This window comes from Symphalangus syndactylus, chromosome 15, assembly GCF_028878055.3.
Source record: "Symphalangus syndactylus isolate Jambi chromosome 15, NHGRI_mSymSyn1-v2.1_pri, whole genome shotgun sequence".
Lineage (NCBI taxonomy): Eukaryota > Metazoa > Chordata > Mammalia > Primates > Hylobatidae > Symphalangus > Symphalangus syndactylus.
In genome coordinates, this window is record NC_072437.2 from 27,431,492 (window position 1) to 27,456,369 (window position 24,878).

The 24,878-nt window shown below is 39.2% G+C and overlaps 1 protein-coding gene and 1 long non-coding RNA gene across 3 annotated transcripts in view; one reads left to right on the top strand and one right to left on the bottom strand.

Annotated features, from left to right (window-relative positions):
• The window catches only part of GPC6 (glypican 6), a 1,204,563-nt gene that overhangs the window by 206,619 nt on the left and 973,066 nt on the right, over window positions 1-24,878 (bottom strand). The gene's annotated exons all lie outside the window — the stretch shown is intronic.
• LOC129463544 (uncharacterized) overlaps window positions 17,686-24,878 on the top strand; it is a 33,787-nt gene continuing 26,594 nt past the window's right edge. The window contains exons 1-3 of the long non-coding RNA XR_008651222.2: window positions 17,686-17,834; window positions 18,329-18,477; window positions 18,583-18,795. This is a non-coding gene — a long non-coding RNA (uncharacterized lncRNA). The remainder of the gene's footprint in view (window positions 17,835-18,328; window positions 18,478-18,582; window positions 18,796-24,878) is intronic.

The window sequence follows — 24,878 nt, forward strand, 5'->3', positions numbered from 1 at the left end:
GAGAGAAATAAAAGAGGCTTGGAAATTTTTCTAGGATCCTTCACCTGCTCTAACCTGGTAGAGGAAAGCTTACCTAACGAATAGGCCTCTTGGTGTTTTTGCTTCTTATTTTCTTAAACAAGATGAACATCAAATAAACAGACAAACTCTAAGTTGACTCATGTCAATACTGGTTGCAAAAATACACGAGAAACATAATGACCATTTGAGATTTGCTATAATAAGATGGACTAGATGCTCACAAATACAAAGACACATGCCTGGAGACCTCAACTGCAACCTCAAGTCCCTTGATTTTTCTGTACTCCTGTTTGTTGGAATCTGATTAGCAGTGACTAAGAAACGATGTAGGTCAAATTAGAGAATCAAATAGAAGGTCAAAAGAATAAACCAAATGCAGATAAGGATCAAGGAAGCACATATTTTTACAGCCAACAGATACTTTTGGCACACAATAAAAGGTTTTTATATCACATTACATTTGTCTTCCTACTATTTGTGGTCACCAAATATTCATTCTTATCATGAAAAAGATTACTATATTGATTGATCCAGGGTTAAGAGTATTGAATTTAAACTATGTCAGGTTTGAATTTTTAATTTATACCTTTTGTGTTCTTAGTTTATTAAGTTATGTTGTGGCTCATAAATTGAGAAAAGTGTTTTCTAAGAGATAAATGTTTATTAAAGAAAGATTCATTGAATATACACATTGAAAATATAATGCTGAACAAGGCTGACTGAGTTCTAGAAGGTTGCTTATAGAAGTGAAGGATACAAAATTGGAACATGATTAATTCTAGTGACAGAATTTTAAAAACCTTCCTTTCCAACCTGCTCATGTAGTTCAACCAGCAAAGGTACTGAATTTCACATTTGTCTGAGAAACAAATTTCACATGCAAGGCTTTTATAAGTTCAAATCTATGGGATGTATTGTTTCCATAACTACTGTATGTGTTAGTGATATTTCACAGAGCCATAAAAGAAGGTAAGCCTGAACTAATTAGAATAGTGATTGAAGAAAATGCCTCTGTATTTTTATTACAGTGAAATACTCCCACTTCAAAATGGATTAAGTATGTGGTATATAGAGAAACGGTTTATTGATTTATGTATTTTGTTGTCACACTTTTGTAGGCGTTGGCTGGCATACTAAAGCAGTCACACCTTAAAGCTCTAAAATGTGGAGAATATATTCATTTCCCATTGTGTGGAATGCACATAATTCTTAGGCACTACCCTGATTCTCTGGAGGATTAGGTACATTTTTATCCACACTTGTTTTTGGTTTAAACTGAGTAGCTACCCTTTTTGTTTATCAGCTTAAAGTATTTATGTATTACAGAAAGCTGGAATTTTGTATATAGAAGGATTTGAACTTGCTTTTTGTCTCTTTGTCCTCTTTTTTATTTGAGATGTTGTTTAAATCTATCCCTTTCTAGAAAAGGAGAAAAAAAAACCCAAAGCAATGATTTTCTTCAGTGCCTTGGGAAGTGTAAACTTATTGGATATTCCTTCAAAGTAATATGTTTAAACACACGAAGTAGGTAAACATATAGCAGTTTTGCTGAAACTTTTGGTGAAAATGGCTGAGTGAATTCATCCCATCTCTGGTTCCAGATACGCCAGTGACAGAAAAACTATAAAACAAGAAAAATAAAAAAGCCATAGAGATGAAGCAACACAAAATATGAAAGAATAGTTATCAGACATGCAGTAAGGATTGGGAAGCTCCAACATGTATTTGATAGAATTCCCAGAAGAAACAGTGGAGAAGATAGCAGAGAAGAAACGTACAGATTTAATAGTAGTTGAGAATTTTCAAAGTAAAGAAGAATCTGATTCCTGAGATTGAAAGTAATTGTGATTTTAGCCTCCCCAGTCCCCATAAACATAATGTAGAATAGAGACAGAAGTACACTAACTCTGTGTTGGAGGGACTGCCAACATACGGTTTAAAATTAATGGGTATCGTCTTTCAAGCGAAAAGCCCTACAATAAATGCACTACCTTAATATTTATTATGGTGAATCTAAGGACAAAGAAGATTAAATATGACACATCATTTATTTTTTACAAACTCTGAAAAACAACAGAAAGTCATAATTTGAGGTAATGTAATTGTGTAAAGCTTCTCATTGCTTTCCAGAACCAATATAAATGTATTCGTTCAGTGATTCTACTCACAATAATTATATATACAAGTTCTTCTTCTGAATTTTCATGGTTATTTTCTTTGACTTTACAGGATACACAGAATCTAGTAAAACCTGGGTCAGTATTTTTTTTTAAAGGTAACAATACAAATTCTAGTTCTATAAATATAGGCCCTACTTTGAGCAATTGTAATTTCAAATGCCCCAAAAGTGATAGATTAAAAAGGTTTTATACTTTTATAAATATAAGACTCACTATAAGTGAAGTAATAATAAAATATAAGTGAGTCTTATATTTCTAAAACTATAAAACCCTTTTAATCTATCACTTTTGGGGCCTTTGAAATTACAATTGCTCAAAAAGAATAATCTGATCAAGGAATCTGGTGATTTTTCTCTAATGCTATCAGCCCAGAGGTGTTGAAAACAGGATTAAATTTTCTACCTTTCATGGAGAGTTCCAGTTTGATTTCCTATTGCACTAGAAAATGACCCATGTTCGTAGGGCCTTCGAAGGGGCCTCACACTTTTGGCCTTACCAGGCTCCTCCTCACCTACTCCTGGGCTCTGCTGACTTCACCTTCCTAAATACCATCCCACCCCTCTGACGGGCCGTTCTGAACAGATGTCTCCATCACCTAACCCACTTCCCCAGTTACTGACATCAAACATTTCTCAAGCCTCCAGCATTTCCTTATCTAAACAACCCATACTTTTTCTTGCACTGATATGGTTTGGGTGTGTCTCCACCCAATCTCATCTTGAATTGTAGCTCCCATAATCCCCACATGTTGTGGGAGGGACCTGGTGGGAGATAATTGAATCATGAGGGCTGTTTCCCCCATACTGTTCTCTTGGTAGTGAATAAGTCTCATGAGATCTGATGGTTTTATAAGGGGTTTCCCTTTTCACTTGGCTGTCATTCTTTCATGTCTGCCACCATGTAAGACATGCCTTTCGCCTTTTACCATGACTGTGAGGCTTCCCCAGCCATGTGGAACTGTGAGTCCATTAAACCTCCTTTTCTTTATAAATAACCCAGTCTCAGGTATGTCTTTATCAGCAGCATGAGAACAGAGTACTACAAGCATCTTAGAGAACTTACATATCTTTTTATTTAGTGAAATTATATATGAATATGATTTCATTTAGTTCTTTATAGGCTAAAACATGCAAGGATTGTAGGCTGGAAACACTGAGAATTTACAAAGGATTTTAAGTTAGAATGGCCCCTGTTTTGCAGGAATTTACGATCCATTTGAGGAGTAAAGATAGGACATTAATTCATTTGAAGAAAACTAGAGCTACATGGCAATATATAAATGCCAGGGGAGTGATAAAACTATTACCATTTCAGAACCCAGTATTCAGAGAATTATCAAGGTTTTTCTCCTATTTAGCGTTTGCCATGTAGGCATCTTTTTTTCACTCTGTTGCCCAGGCTGGAGTGCAGTGGCACTATCTCGGCTCACTGCAACCTCCACCTCCCAGGTTCAAGCGATTCTCCTGCCTCAGCCTCCTGAGTAGCTGGGACTACAGGCACCCGCCACCACGCCCGGCTAATTTTTGTTTTTTTAGTAGAGACGGGGTTTCACCATATTGGCCAGGCTGGTCTCAAACTCCTGACCTTGTGATCGGCCTGCCTTCACCTCCCAAAGTGCTGGGATTACAGGTGTGAGCCACCATGCCCGGCCGCCATGTAGACATCTTAATGATGATTTTGTTGATCAGCTGATGCTTATTATATGCTTCCAAATGCAAGTATTTAGGTGATCATGACATATATTTGTTAATTTTATCATAGTTTATACCTTATAAGATTGGAAAAGTGAAAAAGAAGAGGCAATACATAACTAGTATTCCCCAAAGGTGTTAAGATATATATTTTTTTGGGGTGTGCTTTGTTTTCTGGATAATAGTGGCCTGGATCGTCAAGTTACCTCTAACAATAAGCATCCCAGTTTCAGGCACATAGGGTTCCAGGCAGAGTTGTCTTCCTGTTTTTCGTTATTGACATCACAAGAGCGCTGGCTCTGTCTCCCCCCGCAGCACCAATGTCAGCATATTCAGGAGGTTATTCATTTCTGTCACCTGCATCATAATCAGCCTCAGCATCCTATTGCCTAATGCATCACTGTCAGACCCCCTGACTTCTTGATATCTCTGTCCCTGTGAGAGGCCTGGAGATCAAATCACACCTGATAGTGAAACCCAAAGCCAGAACATTCTGTCTGAGGAAGTGAACCAGGAGGGGCACATTTCATTGTGCTAACTTCATGCAGCCTCCCTGACAGCCTTGATAATGTTACAGTTTTCCAAGGAGCATCTTCATTTACTTGATGTTAATCACTTTGTTAGGTCCTGCAACAGAATCAGTCAACTGCCAAGTGCTGCTGCTTTTCGCGCTGCCTGTTTCCTGGCATTACTGGGACCCCAGGCTTTATTGAGGCCCTGGTCATCCTACTTGGACTCCATTCTCCTCTGACATCACCACCACGTGGTTCAAATCCAACGTGGCTGCTAATTTTGGCATTTGTCACTGACACAATAATACCTCAAAAACCATTTCAACTTTGTTAGTCTTCAATTCCAAGCAATGCAAATAATCTCCTACACCTATACAAAGAATGCTGTAGGACATTAGCAAATCTGCCAACTCAAACATTTATTGAGTTAATTTTTCTCCAACCATGCAAACTATCATGTCCCTAAAGTCTTTTTTTATTCCTGCCATGTTGCTTAGCCTCTCTTTTCTCCACCATCACACTTTTATTTGAATAGAGACACCATTAAAATAGACGTCAGCTAGTTGAACTGAATACAAATAAGACAGACTACCATTCCAAGCCTCTTCTTCCAACACAGTCTCCTCTATAATATGCAGATTTACTGTCCTGCATATGTTGAAAATGAAGCTCCACAGCCATTGGCAATAGGGCATGAACTCTGAGTTGCTAACAGGTTTGAAAATAATCCTTCGTTACATATCCTCATCTGCTCTATACAGGACCCACAGCTTACAAATGCCAGTCACTTGGCTGGTGTTAGAGATAGACCTAAAATACCTTGAAGTTAGCCAGCTTATATCATAATGTTAGCTTTGGTCCCAGCGCTATACTTTAACCAGCTGAGTTAACGGCCTTAGGCACACATTTGTTACTCATCGACAATGATAGACTCAAGTGTTACTGTGGTTGAAATGGATTCCAGAGACAATTTATTCCAATTCCTTGATTTTATAGCTTAACATGTAAAGAACAGAGAGATTGAGGGACTTGCCCAAGGCCACTCAGCTTTGTAAGTTTGTATCTTTAAAATATTATTTTAGAAATTCTTTTCCAACGCTTTAGCTCTCCATGACTTTGAAGTTTCCAGGGAGCATTTCCTAAAGAGTAATCAAAGTAAGGATCCTGGAAACATGTGTTTTTTGGTTGTTGTTGTTGTTTTTTTTTAGGCAGAGTTTTGCTCTTGCTGCCCAGGCTGGAGTGTAACAGTGCAATCTCAGCTCACTGCAACCCCCGCCTCCAGGGTTCAAGTGATTCTCCTGCCTCAGCCTCTCAAGTAACTGGGATTACAGGCATGCACCACCACACCCAGCTAAATTTGTATGTTCAGTAAAGACAGGGTTTCACCATATTGGTCAGGCTGGTCTGGAACTCCTGACCTCAGGTGAGCCACCTGCCCTGGCCTCCCAAAGTACTGGGATTACAGGTGTAAGCCACCACGCCTGACCTGGAATATTTTTAACGCAAGAGAAACTCTGCCTTCCAGTTTCTGTGTGTGGTCATGGAGGGCAAATGAAGGAGAAAAAGGGAAGAGGAAGGGACAGTTAATTGAGCACAGGTGCATTCTATTAAGCAATAAGACGTAGCATTTATTGAGGGCTTGCCATGCACCAAGCACTGTTCAGAATACTTCACATATATTGTCTACCCATTTAATCCTCAAACAACTCTATGAAAAAGAACTGCTTTAAAAAAATCATCCCTATTTTACAGATAAGGAAACACAGCAGAGTGTCCCAGTTAACAAGTGGTAGAGCAGGATGCAAGCCAAAGCACTGTGTTAACTTGCCCACCAGAAACTTCATCATCACTCCGTGGAGTGGGTGTTATTGTTCCAAATTTACAGATGAGGAAACTGAAACTCATAGGAATTGTGTGACTAAAGATGGGCAGGTGAAAGCAGCTGGTTATGCAGTCTAGTCTACCCCTTTTCATTCTGCCATACAATTCCAGGATGTAGAGATCCAAAAATGATGACAAGGCATTTTAACCCTAATCCAGAGAAGCTGAGTCAAGGTCAATTTAGCAAATTAACTAATAAAAAGAGTCGATGACTCAGCAATATATTTATATTTCGACTTTCCCATCTTTTCTCTCTGTTGTGAAGGAAAGATAAGGCAGATTTTAGCTAGGATATTAGGCCTAGTAAAGTTCTTCACAAACACGGGATGAAGTGCATAATGTGGCACTCCTTCCCAAATGCCTACTGTAGCTTCCAGCACAAAGGCTTTTCAAAAAGCATGTGGCAAATGAGATTATAATGCCAACCTGGCATGCCATTGCCCTAAACTCTCTATGGTGGATTGGTCCTACTGGGTTATCCGATTCATGAAAGAAATTTCCTGTGGGTCATTATCTCGAGGAAGTCCTCTGTCTGTCGGTGGTGGTGAATTTTAAGGCAGCTGTGCCATACGATGGAAAAAGAACAAAGATTTAATCTGAATTCACTCATGAAATACAACTTCAGGGTGTGAATCCCAGCTCCGGCAGGGGGTTGAACAAACAGCAACAATATCACTGTGGTTTTTCATTTAGGATGTGTAACTTGTCAGAGCAGTGAAATCTCTTATGAGATGTGTGTTAGGATGATGTTGTTCACGCAGAAGGCTGTTCAACAGTACACTTCCCTAAAGACATTTTTCAATTACAGATGCATTGCAATTAGAGATGGAAAAAGGCTGGATGGGGTCACCAAGTTTATTTCATCTGGCAGAACGGACACAGTCTGAGATTTTGTTTCATCTAAAATATCTTCTAAAATCCAGCTTATATTATTTCATGTGGGAGGCTTGTTCATAATCTTACAATCCGAAGACTGTTTCCCACTAATATAACTTGAAATTTGACCTTATTTTCATTGCTTTTTTCCAAGGAGATCTGTTTACTAATTTTACCAAATCATCTTCCTAGTTTCTTAGGATGAGAGAATGGTTATTCCTGTAATCGTCCTAAAAGATCACCTAGCCCAAGTTACTTATTCATGAAAAGAAAAACTAAGGCTCAGAGAGGCTGAATTAGAGCTTTTATCTGCTTTTCAATCCATTACCTGCATTAGGACTTTCACCTGTGTCTTTATTACCTTTTCATTATATACAACCTGTGACCACCATCTTATAGGTTGTGAGTCTAAGCTGTTTAGATCTAGGATGAAATTTCTTTGTAATTATAGCAACAGAAAAAAAGTACTTAACAGCTGAAACACCTGTTTGTATTTATTATATTTTGGGAAATATAATTTGATCAGTGCTACATGTCATGCTACGTAACAATGGTTAGTATTTTATAGGGTACAATTAAAATCAAAACATTATTTTTCTTGCAAAGACTTCTGCATAAAAAGCAACATTCTAAAAACAAGTCAACATTTAACATGCTAAACATCAGCTACAAATATTTGGCCTTCAGGGCGTAGAGCTTTTTTTAACACTGCTAAATTTTTACGTTTCTTGGTAAAATTGTTTATTCATTGTTTTGATGCTAAAGGTATATTTGTTGTGGGTGACAGAAAAACATTTACAGACTAGATGCATAATAGTAAGTTACCAAAATACAGATACTATCTTTTGTTCTTAGTTATTGTTACAGGCTGAATTTCATCCCCCTAAAGAGGTACATGTTGAAGCTGTAATCCTCAATCTGACTATATTTGGAGATAGGGCCTTCAGGGAGGCAATTAAAGTTATATGACGTCATAAGGGTGGGTTCCTAATTCAATAGGGCTGGCACTGTTATAAGAAGAGACACTAGAGAGCTCACTCTCTCTCTGCCATGTGAGGACACAGGGAGAAGACCGTTGTCTGCAAGTCAGGTGGAGAACCCTTCCCAGAAACTGAGTCGGCCAGAACCTTGATCTTGGACTTCTGGTCTCTAGAATTGTAATAAATGTCTGTTGTTTAAGCCACCCAGTTTGTGGTATTTTGTTATAGTGCCCTAGCAGGCTAATACCGTTATAGTTCTCCTTCTTAAAGGTGAGAACTTGATGATGCTTGGCAGGGAGTGGAGGTTATGTTAAAGTATGCAGGTTTTGACTAAGGTCTGGGTGTGTGGAGGAGTCCTACCAAATTTACAGATGAGGTGGGATTTTCTCAATAGAGTTTCTCAGAGATGACAGTATTCCATGGAACTGGCCCCAAATCTCTCTATTCCTTCACCCCGTTCCATCTTCTCTACAGTCCTAGCAGCCTTAGTAATTTCCTTTCTCCCTGTAGATTCATACATGAGGCCCAAAGAGAATGGTATCAATGTGTTAAAAAACCCACATTTTTATATCATTGGTTATAGAATGGTAGAAGCCAACATATATTTTTATTCCCTCAGAGATATGAAAATTCCATCACTGATAGGACATACTACCATGCGTCTGACTAAATCCATAAACAAATTAGCCAATATAACAGCCAATATAAGTGTCTCTTTTAAAAATATTTTGCATTTCCTACTTTGCATTTAATTGAGGTTAAAGTTCCAAACATGAAATTAAAGTTCCTCTTCCATCAAATATGGTCGTGTGGCAGTTATGGGAAGAAATTGAAAATGAACCAAATAAAGGCATGTTTAAGAAACGCCTTATGGGGTTATGCCAACTCTCATAACACCAAGTGGTTTTGACAAGCAGTCTGAAATCCACTAATCACTTGGGTAAAACATTTCTGCTTGTTCCTGTTAGTTTCAACTCAAACAGCAATCTGACTTGACAGGTTTACTGTAGCCTTAAGGAGAAGTGGATGTAATGCAAGACACAGCCTTGAAGGTAAAAGGTCAGTGTTGAGAGTCTGAAACCACCCGGCATCTTAAAATGGTATCTTCTGTTGTTACTTTTGGACATACTTCACTAGAAGACCCTTTAAAAGCTTTAGTTTCTTGCTTGGAAGTCACAGATTAATGACAGTTAACATGAAGTTAAGGTACAATATAACATCTTTATATAGCATGCACTTGGCTTTGTGGTTTTCAAAAGGAGGATGGCTTTGAATACACAAATGTACAGCTTGTTTTATATGCAGCCAAAATAAAATTTTTTTAAACATTTCTTAGTTAAAAAAAAATCATCCCCCTTATAGGAGATATTCTTGTGCTGTAAGCCCTAATTAAGAAAAAAAAAAAAACTGGAAAGGTTATTCAAGTTAATTGTGGTATGCAGTATGGACCGGCTCCCTCTGATAATGACAAAATCTATTTCACTAGTGACAAGTGTCTCAAAGGCCATCTATCTTTTGACTACAAAGAACATTGAGGGATGTCTATTTTAATATGTCAGTATCAAAGAGAAATTTGTCCTCATAGCCCCAAGATGCTCCCAGCACACTGAGCAAACATTCTGAGCATGCAGTGGTTTTGGCTTTGGGCCATATCTCAGGAAAGCCCACACTTATCCCTGCTGAGTCTTCTTTTAACTATGGTACTGTGGGTTCCCCTTGGTCTTCCAAAGCTGAACATTAGTCACCCCTAAACTACAGTCTTTATGTGAGTACCTTGGTTTGGGCTCTTCCCCATGTTTCTCAGAACACATGAGAAATGTCTGAATTGACTTCTGAGATGGTGGCTGATGCATTAGAGGCTGCATGGCAGGAGCCACATTTGCACACGCCTAAGTCTCACAGCTCTTACTACATCTTCCAGGTATTGCACTGAGTTCTTTATTTGCATTATCTCATTTAATCCTCATGGCAGTCCTATGGGGCAGAAACTTTAGCAACTCTGTTTTATGAATGAGGAAGCAGAGGATTTGTGAGTTAAGGAACAATCCCAAAGTCAGCGAGAACAATAATGTGAACATGCATGTACGAGCTGACTCCTATGATGTAAGGAAAATCAACCATTTAGATATGGCACATGATTTGAAAAAATCAATTTTATTATTTAAAACCATAATACATGCTTTTGTATGGAGTTTCAGGACTGCAAGCATCTCTGGTCCTCAATGGTTGCATTAAAGTATTCTTATAATCCAGGCAATGTCCTTGGATTTTCAAACCAATTTCCATGCCCACAATGGCTTCTTACTGGGGTTGGTTAAGGGGAGAGGGCTTATACAAGCCCTAACTAGGAAGAAACTGCTGGAAGAACAGGGAAGGAAGCAAAGGAGAGAGACCAGGGAGGCTTTAACTTCTTTGACATCTGCAGATCAGGTGCTTGTAACTGGACACGGGGACACCGGTATTTACCACTCTCTGTTCAAAAGAGACTTACATAGAAAAGCAGTCACAAAGAAGGTAGGAAAACAGGCTTCTTATTTTGAAAAGAATAAAACTTCAGTGCTCACTTCCAAAGGCCTTGTTTCTAGATACTTTCTATAATACTTCTCATACTCCTTTCTCTTAGACTTGCCCTTGGTTATGTGTGTGTGTGTGGGAAGGATACATATACACACATAAATACATACTCATATAAATATACTCATCTACAGATACACACACACATATACACATACACAACACATGCTTCTGTATAGAGCTTCAGAACTGCAAGCATCTCTGGTCCTCAATGGTTCAGTTATTCTTTTTTTTCATCTTCAAAATTTTTATTTTCATAAGTTTTTGGGGAACAGGTCATATTTAGTTACATGACTAAGTTCTTTAGTGGTGATTTGTGAGATTTTGATGCACACATCACCCAAGCAGTATACAATAAATCCAATTTGTTGTTTTTTATCCCTCACCACCTTCCCACCCTTTCCCTCCGAGTCTCCAAAGTCCATTGTATCGTTCTTATGCCTTTGCATCCTCATAGCTCATCCCCCACTTATGAGTGAGAACATATGATGTTTGGTTTTCCATTCCTGAGTTACTTCACTTAGAATAATAGTCTACAATCCCATCTAGGTTGCTGTGAATGCCATTAACACACACATACAGACACATATGCAAAAACACACAGACATACACACATATGCATACATTAGAGTTGCCAGAAAAAAATGCAGGACACTCCGTTAAATTTGAATTCCAGATAAACACCACTCTCCATATTGTAATTATGTCCAGATATTGTATGGCACATACCTATCCTCGAAAACTACTAGTTTATCTGAAATTCAAATTTAACTGTATATCCTATACTTTTATTGGCTAAATCAGGCAACTTTAATAAATAAATATGTACATGTATGAGTATACATATACTGTACATATGCTACAAGTATATTTAAATCTATATAACTGTATCTGCAATGATATATAACACTCCCCAAATGAGATTAGCAACCTGCCCTTATATATGCCTGTTTACCCTAAATTTCCCATACATCAAAGTAATCATACTTGTCATTTCATCTTCAATATCTGTTTTTCCCACTATATCATAAGTTCCACAATGACTGCAGCTATTACAGACTTACCCCCAGCATAAAACATAGCAGACAAACTACAGAACACAGAATTAATGTGAAAGCCCACATCCAGAATTCCGCCAAAAGCTCAACCTCACTATTAAAAGCAGGGAGGTCCTGTTCAACTGTGGACAAAAGCCAAAGTCAGCTGCTGAAAACCATGAAAGAGATAAGGGGTCTAGATTTAAAAGACGTTCACTGCATGACAACAATGATCATATGCATTTCAATGTCTTTATCTCAGTGATTTTGAATAAGCATGTTAAAATATTTTTTTTTATCTTTGTAGTCGGGCTAGCCCACTGGGTAATAGCAATTTTGCACACGGGTATTTCTCCTAAACCCCAAGCAACACTGCGAACCCTTCTGGCAGGCCGCATGCTCACCAGGTTCTGTTTTTGTATGCGACAGCACACTCGAAGAGTATCCCTTTGCCTCAAGTTCTGTTATTATGAGTGCCATTTAGAAATTTTTATTTTAGCCAAAACCATTCAAGGCAGAGGATAAAAAACAGAGGTCAGGAATGGCGGCCCCCTCCCACTCCACATTACATTAGTGGCATTTGAAAATTACAGCCTCACTAGCTTTCTAAGGAAATACTACATTTTTCACCTTTGGTGACTGTGATTAAGTAACATTCACTTTGGACGGCTCCTATGGTGACATAGCTCCACTATAAAGGCCTCCTGGGTGGCATTCCGGTCATTAGAAACTATACAAACTATTAGGAAACAGTAGCATATCTGCTAACCTTTCAAATTAGCTTCCTTTCTAATTGTGACAAAGGAGACTGAATTCATAATAGTTTTGAAGTTGGATAAAATAGATATATGTGGAAATACACACACACACACACACACACACACAAGGAGTCTCACAGTTTCAAGTGTATGTCTTAGAATGTTTTCTCATAGAGCTCTTAGTCTCACTGTTCTGATCCCCAAAAATAAGGCTTCATTTTTGGATTCCACAAATTCCCTGGGTCACCTCATACTAAACCATCACGTGTCTATAAACACAGGTTTCAGCAAACTGATGCCCTCCACTGAACTTCAGTGTCTGCATGTCTCTACTATGGACCTGTACCACCAAATTGGGGCTCACCCACCACTTCATTGCCTGATGTAGAAACTGAGTCCCCAGCAGAGGGCACAACTGAGGTGCGCAGTGACGTTCTCTGTGCTGTTGACCAGCCCTTCACATTCTCTCAGTTGCCCTTTCCCATGAGGCAGTTTTGGCTAGTACCTCATAATGACTAAGGCAGACTCTTTCTCTGCATACAAATGTACATACATCACAACACCCCAACATATGTCAACATCACAGACATTTAGCCTGCTTGTCTTGAGCTCCTCATAGCATGGGAAATACAGGTTCATATTTTACTGGCACGTTGACTAATCTTTAGGGGAGATCTGGCTTATGTGGGAAGTGATTGACTACGTGGTACCCTTTCCCTTGAGCTAGTACTAACCCGGACCCCAGACACACTGTTGGCATTCCATCTTTCTGATGACATATAAAAATGAGGAGCCACACATTCTGGGCTATTATGGATTCCATGGCGCTTTTAGAAAGACCTGAGGCTTTATCCCCAATGTGGCAAAATGCCAGCTCAGAGAGTAAAGTTCCAACTACTCAAAATCTTTCTATACTTTATAGATTGTTCTGTTATTTGCTGCAAAGATTAACTAGCATGAAGTAGGGGGCCATTTATCTGTTAACACATTTTTTTTTTCTTCCAGAGGTGCCTGCATTTCACCAGTGGATTTAAGCAACCTCTGTGTAAAACATTGCAGCATGCTGAGGTAAGTAAATGCTATAGAAGATAAATTATTTGATGACCAAGTGGGTATTTTCCTATAAACTAACTATTTTTTTAATAAAAATCATAAAATTGTGAATTGTGAGAGATGAAGGTAGGAGGGAAATGAGGGTAGGTTTCATTTTTGTGCTAATGAGAGGTCTTCTCTTCAAGTATGAGAGGATATTTTTCATATGAATCCAGCACACAAGCTTCTGCTCTATACACCAGGAAACTTAGTTCATATGAGCATCATTTTGCTATTATCTGGGTTTGGCTCTCTAATGTTTTCCATAGCCACTCTATTTGTCACCTTCACCAGTTCCCCTTGGAGATGAAATTGAACATCTCCAACTCAGAAAAGGAGCTCCCCATGGGAAGATCCTCTGCCCCAGTCATTAATAGAGGAGACAGGAAAGGCTGGGGCTGGGAGGACTGGATTTATATAAATGGAAAGATAAGTCTCAATTTTTTTTACTTCCTTCAAACTTGCCTCTACTAATATTTTTTTTCCAGCTTAAGATATTTCTTGTTTTCTGCTTTAATCTAGGCTTTATACAAATGATGACATACTGGAAAAAGAGGCCATTTCCAAGGACATCCCTCACTGTCCTGATGCCGTGCAGTGTACATTTACCGTCTCAACTCTCCAAAGATCCTCTTCTATCCCCATTCATATTTATTCCACACCTTGCCAATGCCTTCAACTCAAACTTGACACTGGCTCAAGTCATTTAAAGCCAGTAATCCCTGAGCTACACTCAGCAAGTCCATGCTGCCAAAACTCCCACAAAATGTCTCAGAATCTCATGGAATACCAAGAAGATTTATATTCAGCCTTAACTTGGGCAATCTTCACCTAGCATTTCCAGCATCAACTCATTTCTTATGAAATGCTCAAGTCTATCAGTGAGGATGCAATATCATACATATGTATAAATAATGAGAGAGCTTCTTAGGTGCCACAGATAAAATCCAGTCTTGTTACTTCATCGTTGCATCTTAAAGAAAGCTCTTTTGTTTCCTTCTTTGGGAAATAACACAAAACTCATAGAAATTTATAAGAATGGTACAAAAACATTTGTATACTCTATCCAAAGTCACCTATTGTTAACATTTCGCCTCATTTGTTTCTGCTGCTTGCTGTCACTCTCTCTCTTATATATATATATATATATGTGAGAGAGATGGTATACATATTACTACTTAAATACTAATAGGTACCACTTATGTATCACTTATACTACTGAAGAATAATATTTGAGAGTATATATATATGAGAATGTATTCATATATGCTACTCATATGTTAATATATGTAACTTTTGAGATAATTCTCACTATTTGAGAATTAGTTACACACATAGTGGCCTTTTACTCCTTAATACTTCAGGGTGTATTTCCTAGGAACAAGGATAACCTCTTACACACCCATACTGCAGTTACTAACTTTAGTAAATTGAACATTGATACAATACTTTTATGTAACCTACTGTCTGATTTGCAACTTTGTCAGCTGACCCAGTCAAATCCTTTATACCATTTTCCTTAGCCCAAGATGAAGAATAGGATCCTGTATTCTATTTCATTGCCATGTGTCCCTAGTGTCCCTTAATCTGGAGCAATTCCTTAGTCTTTCTTTGTCATCAGCTAAAGTGATGGATCATTTGGTGTGCCAGGCAGTAGATCATATACCTCAGCAGCCTGGAGAATGCTGCTGTATTTTCAGTAGGCAACACATATAAGATGATCATAATGTGGATGTCATTTCACTAGGAAAAAGTAAAATTTTTCCTGCATACTTTTTTTTTTTTTTTTTTCAGAGTCTTGCTCTCTGGCTGGAGTATGATGGCACGATCCTGGCTCACTGCAACCTCTGCCTCCTGGGTTCAAACAATTCGGCCTCAGCCTCCTGAGTAGTTGGGATTACAGGCACCCACCACCACGCCTGGCTAATTTTTGTATTTTTAGTAAAGACAGAGATGGCCATGATGGCCAGGCTGGTCTCGAACTCCTGGGCTCAGGTGATCTGCCCGCCTTGGCTTCCCAAAGTGTTGGGATTACATGCGTGAACCACTGCACCTGGCCTGCATACTTTCTTTTTTGAGACAGGGTCTTGCTCTTTCGCCCAGGCTGGAGTGCAGTCGCGTGATCTCGGATCACTGCAAGCTCCGCCTCCCAGGTTCAAGCAATTCTCCTGCCTCAGCCTCCTGAGTAGCTGGGACTACAGGTGCATGCCACCATGCCTGGCCAATTTTTTGTATTTTTAGTAGAGACGGGGTTTCACCATGTTAGCCAGGATGGTCTTGATCTCCTGACCTTGTGATCTGCCCACGTCGGTCTCCCGAAGTGAGGGATTACAGGCGTGAGCCACCGCTCCTGGCTCTGCATACATTTTAATGAGAAGAGATGTTAGATCATGGAAAGATCTCCACAACATAGAAAGAATTTTTTAAGTTTTGATACTCTTTTAATTGTTTATCTGGAAAATTTACTCCTTCCTTGACATTGCAAGGAATGTGTAGATTGACATAACAATCTAGAGGTGTCCTATGTTCAGAATTTATCACCTGTTGCTAATTTACTTATACCCAACATCCACTGCTTTTTATCCAAATAAATTCCGTCCATCTTGCAATCTTCATGATGTCCAGTAAAGCAATAAGTGGTAGCAGTAAAGGGAACATCCCAGGGTGGGGAGCATGCCTCCCTCTCCTGTTCTCTTTCCAGGCTTGAAAGGCAGGAGGCACTACTCAGGAATACACATTCCTCCTGCCTCAGTTGACAGGCTAAGGATCCCTCTGTTCTTGTGTGAAACTCACATCTTTCTCTTCCTCCTCCTGTCCACCCCCAAAGCCCATTTTGTACAGAGGACAGAAAGAGTCTATTCAGCACAATTAAACCGCCTACCAAGCAGAAAACAAAGATTTACCAAGCAGAAAACAAAGAATAAGGAAGAAAACATCCGCCGCCACCACCTGAGAAATTGAGTAAGCAGTTTCCTGAATTTCTACCCGTTTTTCAGGGATAATGTCTCTTGAGGAAGCCACAGGTTAGAGCTTCTGGGTGATACAAGGTGAAGCCTTAGCAACACGTATTAGGAACCCCTATAACAACAATGGGGAAAGGAAATGGTGGGGACGCTTATTATTCAGTGGCAAACTGGGGCTGCTTCTCCACAGCACTAGAAAAGAATAAAGCAACTATACGATTGAGGGGAGAGAGGATGGATTTGGAGTCAGACAGACTCCTTTGATGACTGACCAGATTGTGAGACTTTGAGGGAAGCTCTTTAGCAGCTTGAGTCTCAATCTCTCTTTCTTTAGTATTAAGGAGCTCTGATAACAAATCGGTCACCAGCTATGGGATGGGGGGAGGTGCAAGTGCCTCCCCAGATACAGACGTCCCTAAAGAAGGGGACAGAGGTGAGCAGCCAATCCTCAGAACAGCTGGAGGGTGGGGGACGGATATAGTCCCACAAAGGGATCTGGTGACACCTCACGGCATCCACCATGACTCCCCTCTCCTTCCAAATCTGAATGATGAAACCTTATAGAATGCAGTGCTAGGTTCTTTGTAACTGAAATGATTTCACTTTCTTTTTTTTCTTTATTCAACCTTAGTTCAAAGAAGTGACCACTCACATCACAGAACTCTCTGAGGCACGCTGGGCTAATTGACTCCATTGAGATATGCTTTGTTATGATAAAAATCTTCTATTCCCCTATACAGATGGTACCAGCCAAGAGGAAAGGCACTCCTGCCCGTGGTCAAGCTTCAGGCAATCCCAGTGACCTTGTGCTGCCTTAACTCACCCCTGTCTCCTGGGAAGAGGTGCAGAAGGGGAAAGTGCCTGGGCCTTCCTCTCAGTGACACCACTCCCCTCTGTGTCACTGCCTTGCTTTTGGGCTCAGCGTCATTAAAGCACTGCTGCGCCTTACTGTACACACTCCTTTCTAGGTCACTGAGACATGAAGCGAACATCATTTGGAATATTCATACTTTTCTCTGAGAACTGGCAGGGGGATGGAGTAGGGCAAGAAAGTGGGAGCAGTGTCTGCTGGGAGGGTGGAGAATTAATTTGCATTAATTTCTCACCCTGTTAACTGGTGTGTCACTTCTCTACTCACACAGCCTCCAGTGTGGATCTAGCAATTACTTAGCTCAGCAGAGATAATGTACCCCATAAAATGGCAGATACACTGGCCAGGGCTGGGCCCAGGAATTCAGTATGGATAATATTCTAATTCTGTATCACAAGGTAAGGCACAAATAAGTTAGCCATGTTTTTCTCTGAGAACTAAATATATCGTACTAGGTATATCATAATGTATTATATAGACATACCTATGTATGTTTATATATTTCCATAACGTTTTCTTATCTTATTTTTGCTCTTTTCCTTCCCACAGGACTCTAAGCCTCATGAGGGTAAAGGTTTTGCCTATTTGTTCACTGTTGTAACTTCAGCACCTAGAACAATGTCTGCCCAATAGTGGACACCGTAAGTATTTGTTGAATACTTAAATCCATATTAAGATCAACTCTTATGTTTGAATTAGTCTAGAATTTGGGGGACGGTGGATTATATGTTCTATTTTTAAAACAGGATGTTTATAATCAAGTGACACTATTTTAAAGGAACATCATTTTAGTTGAGGTGCCAGTAAAATTCATGAATGCTTATGCTAAAAAAAAAATTGAGATATGTGGCCTCTTACCTTCTGACTCATCGTTCTGCTTTCTTTTTCTTAGCTTTACCATAAATTTGAATCTTAATTTCTGCTCTGATCAATTTGATGTATAAGGAGTGGAGCCAGTCAAATTTGGAAATAAAATTTCGAAGTTAGAATTCCGATTATGCCAGTGATTCACTGCATAAAACATACGAGCCTCAGTTTCCTGTAAGTGTTCATTTTGCTCCAAGCCTTCTTTTGAGGGAGGGTACACATGTTGCCCAAGGCACCGAGAATAAAAACTTTCTTCCTGGGCTCTTTCCCTCTTGGCAGTTTTCATCTGAAATAAAAGGAGATTGACTCCGGGATCTTCCAAGGCTGCTATTCCAAGAACAGGGTCATAAAGATGATTGCCAAGCTCCAGTGCAAAAGCTAATAATCTGGAATTTTCCTTCAAACCATCTGCCTGTTCAAAATACAACTGGGTCACAATGGAAAGGAGAGAGAGAGCTCTGATTCATATGAGAAATCAAGAACTGAACCTTCGTAAGTTCCATACTACAGAAATGTAGCTGAGCGTGCTCATTTTCTATTGGGATTCTGGCCTGCTATTTGGGTGTATGCAGAGGGTAGTATCCTAACTCTGGTATAATTCTACCAGTAGCTTGGCCTTCCAAAGCTTGCTCAAAGAAGATAGCATATTTAATCTACTAAATTATGTTTTTTTTTGAGACGGAGTCTCGTTCTGTCGCCCAGGCTGGAGTGCAGTGAATTATGTTTTAATCAAGATAGAATTTTATAAAAAAAATCATTCTGCATGCATAAATATAGCCAACTTGTCATTTTTTTCTTTAAACTACCTGTGAGAATGCCCATGTCATTTTGACCACTTGAGGCTGGTAGGCTACTCTCTAATTCCTCACCAACATCAGTAGCCAAGGGTTGAATTTTATGGTTTCAAAGAATCCGTTGCAGTGACCCTAAACCTTCTTACGTTATTTGTAAAATTGAGCAGCCCATTAAATATCAATTTAGAAAAAAAGTAATTTAGAAAGACTGGGTGAAGTAGAATGGCTAAAGAATCTTGGTAAAGGTAAGACAATCATACAAAATTAAAAGAAAGCAGGGATAAATGGGACCCTGCTCTTGTTGGTTTGCAAGTATCTTTAAGTTCTTTTATTTTTTCAAAAGCTAAAGGCAGAAATTATAGTTATTGCTTTGTGTTTTGTGCAAGAAAAATCATGCTGAACTCCAACTGGTAAACTCCTATTCCAATAATATGACCTCATATTAAAAGATTGCTGAGTAAATATGCATTATGTTTCTCTATTTATATTTGTGAGTTAGACTACCCTTTACCTCTTTTCAGTTTTCTTTTGGAAAGGTCTATGTGAACATATATCTGAAAATAATTTCTCAGTAAGAAAACCTTTTTTTTCTGAGATGGAGTCTCACTCTGTCGCCCAGGCTGGAGTGCAGTGGTGCGATCTCGGCTCCCTGCAAGCTCTGCCTCCCGGGTTCACGCCATTCTCCTGCCTCAGCCTCCCAAAGTAGCTGGGACTACAGGCGCCCGCCACCACGCCCGGCTAATTTTTTGTATTTTTAGTAGAGACGGGGTTTCACCGTGTTAGCCAGGATGGTCTTGATCTCCTGACCTCGTGATCCTCCCGCCTTGGTCTCCTGAAGTGCTAAAAACCTTTTTTTTTTTAAATAAACTCTTCAACTTTCAATCTCTCACAGTTGAATACTTCATCTTCAGCAATGAGCTCCATGCTGCGGATGCCAGGATGACCAAGTTATGTTTCCAAACACAAGAGATTCTCAGTGTGTGATAGAAGACCTCCTCATAGACTGCATCTAATGACCATATTCTTTTTTTTTACATTGATGATATCTTTTTATTCTTACATTGAAAATGTTTTTCAATGAGGTAAATTGTTTTATTATCCCCAATGGCGATATAAATGAGAAAACCAGTATTTAGTAATATATATTCATATATATATATATGAATTTCAAGATGACACACACATAAAACAATGTGTCTATGTGCACGTTGTCTATGTCATAAAGTTACCTGATTCAAAAGTTTGTAGACCTTGCAGTGAGCCGAGATGGCGCCACTGCACTCCAGCCTGGGCGACAGAGTGAGATTCCGTCTCGAAAAAAAAAAAAAAAAAAAAAAAGTTTGTAGACTTTCCACTACACTATGGTGATAACCCTAATGTGTGAAATGAAAGGATACCTAAAGGACTTTGAGCCCCACGGCAGGTAATTCAGAATGTTATTTTATGGTTGGTTGATTTTCTAGATGGCCAACGGTGGCTTTTTTTTTTTTTTTCAACTTTTATTTTGGAGTCCATGTGCAAGTTTGTCACATGGGTATACCGCACCCAGGTAGTAAGTATAGTATCCAATAGGTAGTTTTTTGACCCTATCCCCTTTCCTCCTTCCCCACTCTGGTAGTTCACGGTGTTTACTGTTCCCAGGTTTATGTCCATGGGTGCTCAATGTTTAGCTCTCACTTGTAAGTGAGAACATATGGCATTTGGTTTTCTCTTCCTGTGTTAATTCATTTGGATTATGTCCTCCACCTCCATCTGTGTTGCTGCAAAGGACATGATTTCATTCTTTTTTATGGTTGCATAATATTTCATGGTATATATGTACCACACCTTCTTTATCCAATCCATCACTGATGAGCACGTAGGTTGATTCTATGTATTTGCTATTATGAATAGTGCAGCAATGGACATATGAGTGTATGCATCTTTTTGATACAATGATCTACTTCACTTTGGGTGTATACCCAGTAATCGAATTGCTGGGTCAAATGGTAGTTCTGTTAGGTTTTTTGGGAAAACTCCAAACTGCTTTCCACAGAGGCGGAAACAATTTACATTCCCACCGACAGTGTATAAGTGCTTCCTTTTCTCTGCAGCCCAATCGGCATCTGTTGTTTTTTGGCTTTTTAATAATGGCCATTCCTGACTGGTGTGAGATGCTATCTCACTGCAGTTTTGATCTGCATTTCTCTGATGATTAGTGATGATGAGCATTTTTTCATAAGTTTGTTGGTTGTGTGTACGTCTTCTTTTGAGAAGTATCTGTTATGTCCTTTGTCCATTTTTTAAGGGGGTTATTTGTTTTTTTGCTTATTGATTTGTTTAAGCTCCTTCTAGATTCTGGCTATTAGACCTTTGCTGGATGCATAGTTTGAGAATATTTTCTCCCATTCTGTAGGTTGTCTATTTACTCTAGTAGGTTTTTTTTTCTTTGTTTTTTGCTGTGCAGAAGCTCTATGGTTTAATTAGGTCCCACTCGTCAATTTTTGTTTCTGTTGCAATTGCTTTGGGAGACTTAGCCAAAAATTCTTAGCTAAGATTGATGTTGAGAAGGATATTTCCTAGGTTTTCTTCTAGGATTTTTAGAGTTTGAGGTCTTACACTTATATCTTTAATCCATCTTGGGTTCATTTCTGTATCTGGTGAAAGGTAATGGTTGTTGGCTAGCCATATGCAGAATGAAACAGTTTCATTCTTCTGCATATGGCTAGCCAACTATCACAGCATCATTTATTTAATAGGGAATCCTTTCTCCATTGCTTGTTTTTGTCAGCCTTGTCGATGTTCAAAGAGTTGTAAGCTTGTTGCTTTATTTCTGGGTTTCTTATTTTGTTACAGTGGTCTATGAACCACATTCTTCGACCCTTGTTCTCCCCTTCTCCCTGGTTTGAGTAAAAATAATCTCCCCAAATACCAACTAAGAGACTAGACATATGCTTTGGTGTCTTCAACTTAGCATGCTGAAGACAGCGTGTGTGGACCTCCTAGAATGGCTATAATGCAGGGAAGAATCCTAAGAAACAATTACTGTTGGAAAGGGTGTGGAGAAATTGAAACCCTCGTAGATTTCTGGTGGGAGTGTATGATGATACAGTCACTGTGGAAAACTGTTTGGTGGTTTCATGAAAAGTTAAACATAAAATTACCATATGACCCAGCAATTTCACTCCTAGGTAGGTACCCCAAAGCATTGAAAGCAGGGACTCAGCCAGATACTTGTATACCAATGTTCACAGTACCATTATTCTCAATAGCTAAAAGGTAGAAACAGCTCCAGGCTTCATCAACAGATGAATTAATAAACAAAATGTGGTATATATTAAATACATACAATGAAAAATTATACAGCTCTAAAAAGGAATGAAGTTCTGATACATTCTATGACATGGATAGACCTTGAGAACATTTTGCTAAGTGAAAGAAGCATGACACAAAAGGACAAATATTGCATGATTCCACTTATATGGGGTACCCAGAATAGGCAAATTCAGAGACAGAAAATAGAACAGAGATTACCAGGGGTTGGGGGTAAGTAAGAAAGGCGAATTATTGCTTAATGGGTACAGAGTTTCTGTTTGGGTTAATGAAACATTTTGGAACAGATGGAGGTAATGGTTGCACGAAACTGTGAATATAATTAATGCTATTGCATTGTGCATTTAAAAATGGTGAAGGCTGGGTGCAGTGGCTCACGCCTGTAATCTCAGCACTTTGGGAGGCTGAGACAGAAGGATTGTATGAGCCAAGGAGTTTGAGACCAGCCTGGGCAACACAGTGAGACCTTGTCTCCACAAAAAATAGCTGAGCGTGGTGGCACACACCTGTAGTCCCAGCTACTTGGGAGGCTGAGGTGGGAGGATCACTTGAACCTGAGGGGTTGAGGCTGTAGTGAACCCTGATTGTGCCGCTGACTGAGCCTGGGTGACAGAGTGAGACCCTGTCTCAAAAATAAATACATACATAAATAAAACGGTTAACATGGAAAATATTATTAAATGTATCTGCCACAATTAAAAAAGTAAATAATAAAAATTGTGTGTGGACAACCTGTGATCATTTTGGACTTTATCTGCTTGCAAGATAGTTTATTTATTTTCTAAACTTCCTCTTTTTACTTCCACTTTTCTTCAAGGTTTAGGAAAAAAATATTACACAGCAGTGGTCTACTACTACTCCCAATTGTGAGATAGCCAAGTCGTAATGTTCACCCAACTTCCCCGCTCAGAAAACACATCATGGTGCAATTATCTACAGTTTTAAAACAGAAACATAAAATGTTCTCCTTACAGAAGCACAAAAGGTCGGCTCCATACCTAGCAAAACTCAGGAACAAAGTCCATGTTCCTGCAGCCATCCTACAGTCCCAACACCTGGAACCACCTGACCTCTACCTGATGCTCTGACCTGCCCCAGGAAAACAGTCCAGCTCTTAGGTCAGACTCAGATCATTAATCATCATATCAGCCTTTCTGCAAATCAGTTTCTGACTTTGTAACCTGATTTCAGTGACTTGAGCATTTATCTTTAAAAAAAAAAAAAATCTGAGACCTAAGTTACTCCACTGTATCCCTGTTTCAGCAAGTGGAGTCTGCCTGGTTATTCTTGGCCTAAGGGCCTGCCTTGTTACCACACAACCAAGGCATATACCTTTGTCAATTCTCATTTGGGAGAGGAGGGGCTGACTACTGGGTCTACACTGCGTGGCTCAGCTATCTCCCAACTTATGCTTGCCCTCCTAATGTCACTTCCTAGCTGCATGAATTGGACTAAGCCATGCAACCTCTCTGAGTCTCAGTTTCTTCATCAGAAAAGTTAAGAACTATGTGACCTGTTCCTCAGAGCCAGTTAAAGATTAACCAGGACTAATGGATGTGAAGTATAGCACCAGGCACTTAGTGAGTGCTCAATAAATAACAGGTAGTGGTAGCTAATTTTCCTTTATAACCATGTCAAAAATGTGGCAGATGAATTTAAACAATTGTCTCACTAATATGAGGCACCCTAAGTTGTATAACAACTAACAAATTTATTAATGACTCTGAAATTAAAAGTTGCAAAAGCCAGGTGGCAAAGTGCAAAGATTGTGTGGTCAGGGAGTTCAGAGACAGACACATTTTGTTCCTGGCATCACCAGTAAGTATCTACGGGACCTTAATAAAGTGAATTAAATTGCTGGGGCCTGACTGTCTTCTTCCATAGACAATAGATTAAGTCAGATACTGTTTTAAATCCTTGTTAGCTCTAAATATTTGATTCTTTATGAAAAATAAATAAAATCTTCACAAATTAATAAGAAATATTACATCCAACTATATCGGTGGAACTAGCCCCCAATATTTCAATGTAGGTTCTTTTCTAATTTCCCTAAGTGTTGGCCGGTCTGGGAAATAAAGAGAAAGAGTACAAAGAGAGAAATTTTACAGCTGGGACTCCAAGAGTGTCATCAAATATTGGTAGGACAGTGATGGCGACCCTGAGCCACAAAACCAGCAAGTTTTTATTAGGGATTTCAAAAGGGGAGGGGTGTACAAAGAATGATGAATTTAACTATTGATGTTTTCGGTCTCCACTCCTGCATGCTAGTAAGATCATCATGGCTACTTGGTATAAGGGGGAAATACGATTGATGAGTCCAGAGCTCTCTGGTAGAGTGGATCTCAAAATGTGGTTCCTGGATCAACTAATGCCAAACTGCAGGTTTTGTTCCAGACCTACTGAAGTAAAAATTCTGGGGATGGGTCCAGCAATTTGTGCTTTAACAAGCCCAATCGCTGCTTCTGATGC